At 43.3% G+C, this 10,681-nt stretch overlaps 1 long non-coding RNA gene and 8 other non-coding genes across 11 annotated transcripts; all 9 read left to right on the top strand.

Annotated features, from left to right (window-relative positions):
- The first annotated feature begins 202 nt into the window (after positions 1–202).
- LOC142255973 (uncharacterized) lies at positions 203–10,291 on the top strand. Of its 3 annotated transcripts, none has more exons than XR_012727463.1 (9): positions 203–247; positions 4,666–4,711; positions 4,894–4,948; positions 6,441–6,477; positions 6,663–6,721; positions 7,399–7,473; positions 7,836–7,902; positions 9,902–9,951; positions 10,128–10,291. It is a non-coding gene; the product is annotated as an uncharacterized LOC142255973 (long non-coding RNA). The 3 variants fall into 3 exon arrangements; XR_012727461.1 differs by having other exon boundaries at positions 229–302; XR_012727462.1 differs by lacking the exon at positions 203–247 and adding an exon at positions 3,389–3,463.
- LOC142257327 (small nucleolar RNA SNORD50) lies at positions 4,044–4,115 on the top strand. The gene has a single exon (XR_012727617.1). It is a non-coding gene; the product is annotated as a small nucleolar RNA SNORD50 (small nucleolar RNA).
- Positions 4,748–4,835, top strand: LOC142257324 (small nucleolar RNA SNORD35). Its single transcript, XR_012727614.1, has one exon. It is a non-coding gene; the product is annotated as a small nucleolar RNA SNORD35 (small nucleolar RNA).
- On the top strand, positions 5,594–5,665 carry LOC142257328 (small nucleolar RNA SNORD50). Its single transcript, XR_012727618.1, has one exon. It is a non-coding gene; the product is annotated as a small nucleolar RNA SNORD50 (small nucleolar RNA).
- Positions 6,514–6,601, top strand: LOC142257326 (small nucleolar RNA SNORD35). Its single transcript, XR_012727616.1, has one exon. It is a non-coding gene; the product is annotated as a small nucleolar RNA SNORD35 (small nucleolar RNA).
- Positions 6,805–6,874, top strand: LOC142257331 (small nucleolar RNA SNORD50). Its single transcript, XR_012727620.1, has one exon. It is a non-coding gene; the product is annotated as a small nucleolar RNA SNORD50 (small nucleolar RNA).
- On the top strand, positions 7,678–7,769 carry LOC142257325 (small nucleolar RNA SNORD35). Its single transcript, XR_012727615.1, has one exon. It is a non-coding gene; the product is annotated as a small nucleolar RNA SNORD35 (small nucleolar RNA).
- LOC142257330 (small nucleolar RNA SNORD50) lies at positions 8,513–8,582 on the top strand. Its single transcript, XR_012727619.1, has one exon. It is a non-coding gene; the product is annotated as a small nucleolar RNA SNORD50 (small nucleolar RNA).
- Positions 9,990–10,063, top strand: LOC142257323 (small nucleolar RNA SNORD34). The gene has a single exon (XR_012727613.1). It is a non-coding gene; the product is annotated as a small nucleolar RNA SNORD34 (small nucleolar RNA).
- Positions 10,292–10,681: the final 390 nt, after the last annotated feature.

The following is a 10,681-nucleotide window of genomic DNA, read 5'->3' as shown; positions in this document are numbered from 1 at the left end:
AAATGGCCGCACTGTCGACATGAATTACATCTATCTTTCCCTCTAGCGTTTTGTTGACGTCACTTCCGAAGTACCGCCCACAAAGTCCAAACATGGCCGCTCCCGTGTGCGCTTCATCCCTATAGCTATAACGTGTGGAAGACACGCCCAGTGCCAGGGTGATGACCTCATTTCCGCCCTGTGAGAGTTTTTAGGCGACCCCGTAGCGAGAGAATTCCTCTTTCTTTGCAGCGTGCTATGGTGGAAGGTGAGCGGAGTGTGGGCTCCTGGTTACACTGGGCGTTGTGGCTGCGGGTTTTAGTGTAAGTGTGGCCTGTCGGTGTTGTAGCAGAGCTGAGACTGTTCTGATTAATATCTGCATATAAGAAAAACGAGTGCATGGCGGGTTATAAGCAGTAATGACCTAGTTTGCAGGGAATTTTCTATTCATGGAGCGGGGGTGCAGTAATTCGGCTTTCTGTACCTTTCTTGGTCAGATATATATATATATATAATATATATATATATATATATATATTACTATTGTAAATGGGTTTCCAAAAGTAAGTACACCAGTCTCAAGTATATAATTTTTTTGTTTGTATTGGCCTAACTGAGGCTGGTGTACTTACTTTAGAGTCAATCTACTATGCTTTGCTATATATATATATATATATATATATATATATATATATATATATATATATATATATATATATATATATATATATAGCAATTAATATAATATAATAATTAATATAATATAATTAATTATATTCTCTATTTTTTTTTATTTTTTTTTTTTTTTTGTAAATTGGCTTTCTAAAGTAAGTACACCAGCCCTAATCAGGCTAATATTTTTATTTTAGCCTGATTGGGGCTGGTGTACTTCTGGGAACCAATTTACAAAATATCTTCTTGCTTATTGCACTAATAAGGCTAAGTTCACATTTCCGTTGTTTTGCATCAGTCACATGTGTTGCTTGATGCATGTGACTGATGCGTTATACAATGGATGACAACAGATGACAAAGAAAAGAATTTCATTGTCTGACTCCGTTGTGTTCGGGGGCGGAGCTGAGGACGTCAGTGCTGCGGTCTGCATGGCTGGGGACAGGTGAGTGAGTGTGTCTACATGCGTGTACTTGCTGAGGGCGTGGAGCCGAGCAGGGAAGTGTCGGCCTCCTTGCACACTGTATCCAGGGTAAATATCGGGTAACTAAAAGCAAAGCACTTTTTGCTTGGTTACCCGATATTTATCTTGGTTACCAGCGTACACCGCTTAGCGCTGGCTCCCTGCACCTGTAACCACTGTAAATATCGGGTAACTAACCAAAGTACATTGCTTGGTTACCCGATGTGTATCCTGGTTACGGGTGCAGGGAGCCAGAGAGAGCATGCGCAGCAAAATCCTACGGATCGCGCTGCTCAAAGAACGTTACAGGCTGCGTTGCTCCCGCCCCACGGTCAGTTAAAAAAAACGACTGACCGTGACTCAGCGGATGCAACGCAGCATCATCAGTCGCAATCAGTCACTAATAGAAGTCTATGGGGAAAAACAGGATTCCTGCAAAATATTTTGCAGGATACCGTAATTCCTCTAGGCGACGGATTGTGACTGAAGCAAAACAACGGAAGTGTGAACTTAGCCTAAGCATTTTAAATGTTTCTGTTGCATGCACAGCTATCATTGGTATTTTCAGAGTAAGTACACCAGCCTCATCAGGTCCACAATCTATTTAATGCATATAGTTAGAATTGTGAAATCTGCTGACTGATTCCGTTTAGTTTGTTGCATTTTCCATGTAAGTTGAGCTTAGTTTGGCCACCGGTACAAGGGGATGAAGCTCTGTATCTGATATCTACCATAAATGATGGGGCATGTTGAAATCCAACTGCCCCATCAGCCTCTCCCTCGAGTAGAGTCAAGACCCTGTTGATTGGCCTCCATTAAATACCTATCTTGTACATTTCAGGTGCCATCCAGTCTGATGGGTGTGTGGCCTGATCACCCCCACCCCCTCATAGGGAGGTGGTTGCACACCCTGCTCTGCTCATCTGTTTAGTTGTGATCCCCCCCCCTAGACATGACTAGGCCATGTCCTCTATAAAATGCTGGACCTGCAGTTATGGCCCCTATGGATAAAATGGGGCGACCCCACTTTTATGAATTCAGGTAGGCTTAGGCTGCTTTCTTTCACACATCGGTTTTTGCTGAGCGGCACAATCCGGCTCTTTGCAGAAAAAAACGCAACCGGGTTTTTTTTGCTGCCGGTTGCGTTTTTTCCGTGAAGACTTGCATTAGCACCGTATTGTGCCGCATGGCCTTGTGTTGCGTCCGGTTTTTGGCAGGTGCGGCATATTTAGCCGATGCGGTGGCCGGATGGAACGTTGCCTGGCACGTTTTTTTCTGCGGCGAAAAAACCGCATCGCGCTGGATCCGGATGCATCGTCATTTACAATGCAAGCCTATGGACGCCGGATGAGGCGTCCTGCGCATGCTCAGTATCAAGCCGCATCCGTCAAAAAATGGACGGGCCACATGGAAAAACTTATGCAACAGATCCGGGTTTTTTTCGCCGCATCCGTTGCATAGGTTTTTGAGCTGCACTGCAAAAACTGGATGTGAAAGCCGCCTTAGGCTGCTTTCACACATCAGTTTTTTTTTTGGCATCAGGCACAATCCGGCAAAAAAACTGATGCGACAGATCTGGCAAAAAAAACAAATCAGTTCCATCAGTTTTTTGACAGATTGGTGTGATTCTGAGCATGCTCAGTTTAAAAAACCGTATCCGTTTTTTCTGGATCCGGCGTCCATAGGCTTCCATTCTAAAAGATACCGTACGGCGCCGAGCGGGTTTTTTTTTGCCGGACACAAACGTTTACTTCAACATTTCATCCGGCCGCCGGACAAGTAAAAAAAAACGGATGAAACGCAAGGCCATCGGCACAATCCGGCGCTAATGAAAGTCTATGGGGGAAAAACGGATCCGGCAGCAGCAGACGCCGGATGCGTTGTTTCATGTTTTGGCCGGATTGTGCCTGATGGCAAAAAACTTGTGTGTGAAAGCAGCCTAAGGCTACTTTCACACATCAGTTTTTGGCATCCGGCGTGTGCCTGATGCAACGGATCCGGCGCAGAATATGCAAAAACAGACGCGCCTGATCCTTTTTTTTTTTTTTTTTTTTTTTTATATGGATCCGGTATACCTGATCCGTCAAAACTGATCTGGCGCATCCTTTTTTATTTTTCAATAAATTGCAGCATGCTCAGTTTTAAAAAAAAAAAAAACTGATCCGGCGGCCACATCCGTTTTTTGCCGAATCCGGCGTCCATAGGCTTCCATTGTAAATCGCATTGGCGTGATAAGTTTGTTTGTTTCGTCTCTGGAAAAAAAAAAAGTTCAATGACGTTCCATCCGGCCACTGCATTGAGTAATTACACCGGATCCGTCAAAAGCCGGATGCAACGCAAGGCCATCAGGTACAATCCGGCGCTAATACAAATCAATGGGGATAAAACGGTTCCGGCGCCAGATCTGTTATATCCGTTTTTTTCTGGGTTGTGAATGATAAAAAAAAAAACTGATGTGTGAACGTAGCCTTAGTTTCCCAATGGGTGCAGTATGTCCCATGTTATACCCTCCTCTCAGATCTCTGAGGTTGATGACAGGGAAAGAAAGGTGTAAGGGCTTTACCTGCTTGCAGCGGCAGAATAGGACTAATGCCCCTTTTTTTGAGGGGTCAAAAGCTGGATCTGAATTCTAAGGCACATAAGCTGAAAGCACAAACTGTAGTTTGGTAGGCCCTTTGTAGCTATTGGATCCCCCCCCCATAGGTGCTCCATGATGCCCTGTTGGCAGAGCTGTGCAGTATGTCTCCATATACAATATGGCGCTTGGCATCCAGCTGGAAACGACAGCTGGGATCAGCATTGTGACCAGAGCCCATGTGCTGCTCTAAAGCAAAATAAGCCCCCTCTAATGCAGAAGGGGATTCTTCTTGTTTCCCTCCATGTCCGTTTCAGCTGGATGCCAAGCACAGCATATATCACTTTTTTACCTGAACTATGATGAGTCTATCCCGAACCTGACCTCTCTGATGAGACCCTTCATTACGGATCTGACTGCTGAGTTCATGGTGGTTCCGCCTGGTTGACCCTCTCTGCTACTTGACCATTTTCCCTGGTGTCCTGACACTCTGCTGTGCTGCCCCCTTACACGTGTGCTGGACACAGCTCCTGCTTAGTTGTGTGCCTGTTTGCTTAAAGGGAATCCGTCAACAGATTTTTGCTATGCAATATAGGGGCAGAGACCCTGACTCTAGTGATGGATCACTTACTGCCCTTCTTGCTGCAGTTTTGATCAGTCTTATCTGATGCAGATCTGAATGTGGAGTATAAACCTTTCCACACTATTGATTGGCAGCTTTGTGTACTGTGCATAGGCAGAAAGCTGCCAAACACCATGAGGATACATGGCACAAGTCCTCGAGTGATCACTTTTATCAGCAGCAAACTATCAAAACTACAATAAATGGCAATGGACAAATGATTGGAATCAGGCTCTCTGCCCCTACATCATGTGGCTGATTATATAGCAAAAACCTGTTTAAGATGACGGCATGAATTGAATTTTGGACATGATTTTATCCTGAATATGTACTGACTTCGTTTTTCTTTTTTAGGCCCCTCAATGGCTGCACGACATGAGGCATCGCTGTGGAGTGTGAGGTGAGGATTTCGGCACTGCTTGGTAACTGTTACTCATGCAGATGATGCTCATTCTCACGATGGTCTTCCAAGTCTCAGTCGAGGCTCTGACGACACTGCCTACTGGCTTTACTGATGCTGGGCCCGGCCCCGGATGTGTGCTGAGTGCACGATCCCTGTAGTAACACTGCTTTGTTTTGCAGGTTTTGTCACAAGGTGAGCTGAGAAGATGCCGTCAAGGAGTGGGATCACGACCAGGTATGAGGAAGCGTCCTGTCATTATCCAGTGGGGGGCGCAGGTGTCGCCTCAACAGTTTCCATATTGTATGGAGTCCTGCAGCGCTCCTGCACAGATTTAAAGGGAATCCGTCACCAGGTTTTTGCTCTCCAATCTGTGAGCAGCCTAATGTAGCAACAGAGACCCTGATTCCAGCGATGTCACTTACTGAGCGGTTTGCTGTAGTTTTGATAAAATCATCTTTTTTCTTTGCTAGTTATACAGAGCTCATGGCTTTGCTGGACTACCTGCAGCAGCAAAGTAGTCCTGTAACGATAAAAACATGTTTAATCAGCAGGAGATTATCAAAACTACACTAAGCAGCCCAGTAAGTGACACACTGCTGGAATCAGGATCTCTGCCCCTATGTTATGCTGCTCTCAGATTAGATGGCAAAAACCTGGTGAAAGATTCCATTTAATTAATGTCCCTTCTATGCCCATTTTGAAGACGTGGGAAAACTTGCACAAATACTTTTCAAAGCTATTTATGTAATCTGATCCTGCGTGGGGCGGCGTGTGCGTGGGGCTCGGTGGGGCGGCGTGTGCGTGGGGCTCGGTGGGGCGGCGTGTGCGTGGGGCTCGGTGGGGCGGTGTTGTCAACTCATCATGTTGTATGTCCAGCCTGAACTATGATGAGTCTATCCCGAACCTGACCTGTCTGATGAGACCCTTCATTACGGATCTGACTGCTGAGTTCAGTGGACACAACTTCTTAAAGGGGTACATGAAATACACTGCGCCCTCCGATCCTCCAATATGTTGCTTCCTTTCTGGAGACAGCGGCTTGCAGGTGGTCAAGTTGTACGAAGCTGGTATAATGGATGGCGACCGGCCTTCTATACAGGCAACCAAGCAGGATAGTCTCCAACGTAACCCGACCAAACAGCCAGCCGTTGTGAATATCAGAGGGTGCATTATAGCGATGGAACACTCAAAGCATATAGACAATCACTTAATGTTGCATTTATTCTTCAGTCTGTTTTTGGCTGCAGAAGGAGGTAACTGAGAATCTGCCAGTGAGCTTATCCTAATGGTGGTTAACGTGGGCTCTCAGCTGCTCAGGAGCACAAAGTTCAGCTCAACCTTAATGTTGTAAACTAGCTCAGAAAGAAGGAGTATAAACTCTCTGATGGATTCTCAGTTGACTCATTCTGCAACCTGCCTGAAGAGTTTTTTTTTTTTTTTTTTTTTTTTTTTTTCTGTTGGCCAATAAGTTATGACTAAAGGATTCAAGGAGCATTAAGAATTAGCATAGAGCCAGCAACAATTGCTATAGAATGAAAATATTTACAGGAAACCCAATTCCAAGGATTTCCTTTTTTTTTTTCTCATTTTTTGCAAAAAATGCATGCCATTGTGTTCTATATTGTTATGCAGCAAAGAACTGACGAGAGCTTTGTTTTTATGGCTGTAGACAACTAATCTTTATATTTTTTTTTTTTTTTTTTTTTTTTTTTTATTTTTTTTTTAGTTGAAACCATGGCTGTGCAAGATGGGTGAGATGAGAGGTAAGAATCCAGCAGTGAACCAGTTACAGTAATGAACGCAGATGATGCTCATTCTCACGATGGTCTTCCAAGTCTCAGACGAGGCTCTGACGACGCGGCCTTATGGCTTTACTGATGCACTGGGTGACCCTGAAAAAAACCATGGCCTTTACATCCCGGTTGTGACAATGGCTCTTATTTTGTAGGTTGTGCAACAAGATGACCAAAGCCTGAGACAGATCCTCACTGACCTGGAAAACTGCAGGTATGAAGGAGCGGGCATATAGAATGCAGTGGGTGCCATCACTAATGGGGAATCTTATCTGATCGGTCAGTTTAGCTTTATTGGAACCATGATGAGTCTATCCCGAACCTGAATTGTGATGACACAACTTCTTACGGATCTGACTACTGAGTTCACCTTAGGGCTTTGTTCACACGCAGCACTTTTGCAGCTAAAACCTGCTCTTCGCAGTTTAAAAAAACACTGTATTCTAAGTAATTTGTCTACAGTACATGTTTTGATAAAGGTTTTTGCACTCATTGACTTCTATGGATGAAAAAAACACTGAAAGGACTGACATGGTGCTGACTTCAAGAACCTTGCAGTGCTCAAATTTTCAAAATCGTACCATGTCAGTCCTTGAAAATTTGAGCACTGCAAGGTTTTTCTAAACCTTGCAGTGCTCAAATTCGGGAAGAGGGGAAACAAGCATGTGCATGAGATTTCTGATATCGTAGTATTTTGCTGATGCCTTAAACTGCAGCTTTTCTGAAGGAAAAAATACTGCATGTGAACACTGCCCTACACTGGTATGCAGCACAGACATTCAGGCGGCTCCTGTGTAGACGGATTGACTGAGCGAACCCTTCTGCTTGGTTTTTGATGGGATGTTTGCTACTGTTAATTTCTGGAAACTAATCTCACTTTTATTCCCATAGGTGAAGTCTAGTCCAACCTTCCGCCACCAATTCTACATTCCCCTTGGAAGAGGATGACCACTAAAATATTCAAAGGTAATTCTGTGCTGGGTGTTAAAATGGATATTCTGGCTCTGCTCACGTCTCAATTAAGAGGTGGTTAGTGACATCACATCTCATATATGCCAGGGCATGTGCCCAATCAGCATAAGTGGTGGGGTCACCGGACACACTCTCTCCTCTAAATGTGGAGGTAAGCAACGCTGGAATATCTATTATTGGAGAGGCAGAACTGTGCAGCGCAAATGATGTCTTACTCACGATGGTCTTCCAAGCCTCACTGGTGAACAGGCTCTGACGATAATGCCAAATGGCTTTACTGATGCAAATGTAGTGGCCTTATCAGATATCTGGGAAATTAGTTGTACAGTTATTGACTTCTGATTTTGGCTTTTTAGGGTCCTGAGTGGGTAGGAAAAAGGCAAAATCTGAAACTTGGAGGATGATGAGCTGCAATTTTACCAGGTATGTTACACTTTAGGGCAGACTCTTTAATCTCATACATGTCTGCTCTTGTGAATTTAGACTTTTCAGGGCAAAATTAAAATCCTTATTGTCTTGGTATTCAAAGGGGTTGTCCACTAGAACATTGATGGCATATCTTTAGGGTAGGTCATCAATGTCTGATCGTCCGGGGGTTAAACACCCTGCATTTCTGTAGATTAACATTTCTTGTCAAAATGTAGTAAGATTGCAAACAAGTGCAATTCCACATTTTTATATGTATATTTTAATATATAATAATTTAATAATGTAATATATTACGTTAATATAATTAAAATATACTATGTTAATATAATTTAATATAATGTAATATATTAACATATTTTATAAAATTATATTAACATTAAAATATAAATTTAATATATTTTAATAGACCATAATTTAATGTTAATATGATAACATATTAAATTATATTACATTTTAATGTTCATATAATATATATTTTTTTTATATATATTAATATATTATGATTTATGATTTTTATAATATCATATTAAATCATTCACTACATGGTAAAACTGCAGGCATGAAGGGCTGGATATAGATCATATAGATCAGTTTGGCTTTATTCGAACCATGATGAGTCTATCCCGAACCTGAATTGTGATGACACAACTTCTTACGGATCTGACTACTGAGTTCACCTTAAGGCTATGTTCACACGCAGCATGTTTGCAGCTAAAACCTGCTCTTCAGTTAATAAAAAAAACAAACCACTGCATTAATCCATGTGATTTGTCCACAGTAAACTCCTATAGTTTTTGCACTCATTGCTTTCTATAGGTGGGGGGAAAAACCCTGCAGTGCTCAATCAGGAGGGAAAACAAGCATGTGCATGAGATTCCTGAAGTCTCATAGCATATTGCTGGTACTTAAACTGCAGCTTTTCTGCTGGAAGAAACACTGCATGTGAACACAGCCCTAACACTTGTATATGACAGTATGCAGCACAGAATGCGGATAGCTCCTATGTAGACAGATTTTCCTACCGTTTTGTACTGACTAGTCCCCTTAAAGGAACCAAACATCAGCATTTTCCTATATAAGGTGCAGTACTGGCACTATCTTGCACAGTGTGTACATACAATTAGTGGGCAGCTCTGATGTTTAGGCTGTGAAATCCAACTTTATAAAGTTTGAAAAGTCGTGCACTTTTTGATTGACGCGTGCACCTCTCTCCTAATGTCCGGGGCGTGGTATGCACGACGATGATTAGAAATTTACATACGGCCAGAGGGAGGAACGGGGATGGGGGGGGCGGGTATACATGTGCATAACCCGCCCGGACATTAGCAGAGGTGCACACGTCAAAGTGCATGACTTTTCAAACTTTATAAAGTTAAATTTCACAGCCTAAACACCCGAGCTGCCCCCTGATGGTATGTAGCACCTTTATATAGGAAAATGCTGATGTTTGGTTCCCTTTTAAGGGGCTTGGAATTGCAATTCTCTGATAGCTTGTGCTGTACAAAACGGTGCATCGGCACTGCTGTGTATGGCAGAAATGTGGTGTTCACAGGAAGTTAATCACACCGTTATTGGGTCACACACTGCCCCATCCCTTCCTCCCCCAGCTGTCACATCGGTGTCCTGCCGTCACATCAAGGGGCCACTCATGGGAGCAGGTAGTGATGTGCTCCCCTCCGGCATGTGTTATGTACTGTTAACCGTGGCTGATGAAGCGCTTATCCATCCGCAAGCTGTTGGTGGCCATGTGCAGGGAAAGATGTGGGCTTACACAAAAAGCCCACATTAGTCAGGGAGGTGTCGCAGGATGTACTAGTATGTTTAGTCAGTAACTGGTTAAAAAAAAATAAAATCCCTGCCATGAATCTGTAGCAGCTGAACTATGCCAGGTCTATCCTGTACCTGTGTATGATGACACTTGTCTATGGCAGCATCCTATGGACATCCCCTCTAAGCTTCCTGACTGGTCACTGACGTCTGTTCTTCCTTCCAGGGTCTCTTCTGATTTTGGAGTCGTCTTTATCGGCCAGTTTGCTTTTTTGGGTAAGTTGAATTTCACAACTTCCATAACCTGTATACAGCCTGTCCATGATGCTTTGTATTTTACCTACATTGTTTGATTTGCTGTGAGAATGCTCCTATACACTGAGACAGATGAGCTCGCTACCAGCAGTGTCCTTCCTGCCATCCAATATTAACTTGGTCTATTTCTTCCCCAGGGACTTGGATTGGAATTAATGGCCATGGAAGGCGTCCCACGATTCGATGTGTTGGCACGTGGTTACTGCACTTTATTTGTATTATCTGCTGAAACTAAAAAAATGTGTGAAATAAACCATGGTGCCTGTCATTAAAGGTGGACCACTTGAGCATTGAGACAAAATTACAGCTATCGAACTTGTTGTCGTCTTCCTGACCCAGCCTAGGTGACATACCCAAAAGTGACACGTATAAACAATAAAATTACACCCTTCAAATTACTTAATTATCACACTCAAGTTTATTAATCCTTCAGGTGCATCACAAACTAAAGCAATGTGGAAGGAAAAATTAGACCCCATTGTGCCTAAATAGTGGATCTCCCCCACAAGTGACCCCCACTTTGGAAACTAGTAGGGAAGAGTGCCATATTTGAGTTTAGATGTAGTTGGAATGGTTTGGGGGTGTCATGTCACATTAGTAGAGCTCCTGAGATGCCAGAACAGCAACGTGACCCCGTTTTACAAATCAGACCCCCTCAATTAATTCATCCAGGGATGCAGTGAGCATATTA

This window comes from Anomaloglossus baeobatrachus, chromosome 11 (genome assembly GCF_048569485.1).
Source record: "Anomaloglossus baeobatrachus isolate aAnoBae1 chromosome 11, aAnoBae1.hap1, whole genome shotgun sequence".
In the NCBI taxonomy this organism is placed as follows: domain Eukaryota; kingdom Metazoa; phylum Chordata; class Amphibia; order Anura; family Aromobatidae; genus Anomaloglossus; species Anomaloglossus baeobatrachus.
The sequence above is the reverse complement of the archived record's forward strand: the minus strand, read 5'-3'. Positions and strand labels throughout refer to the sequence as shown.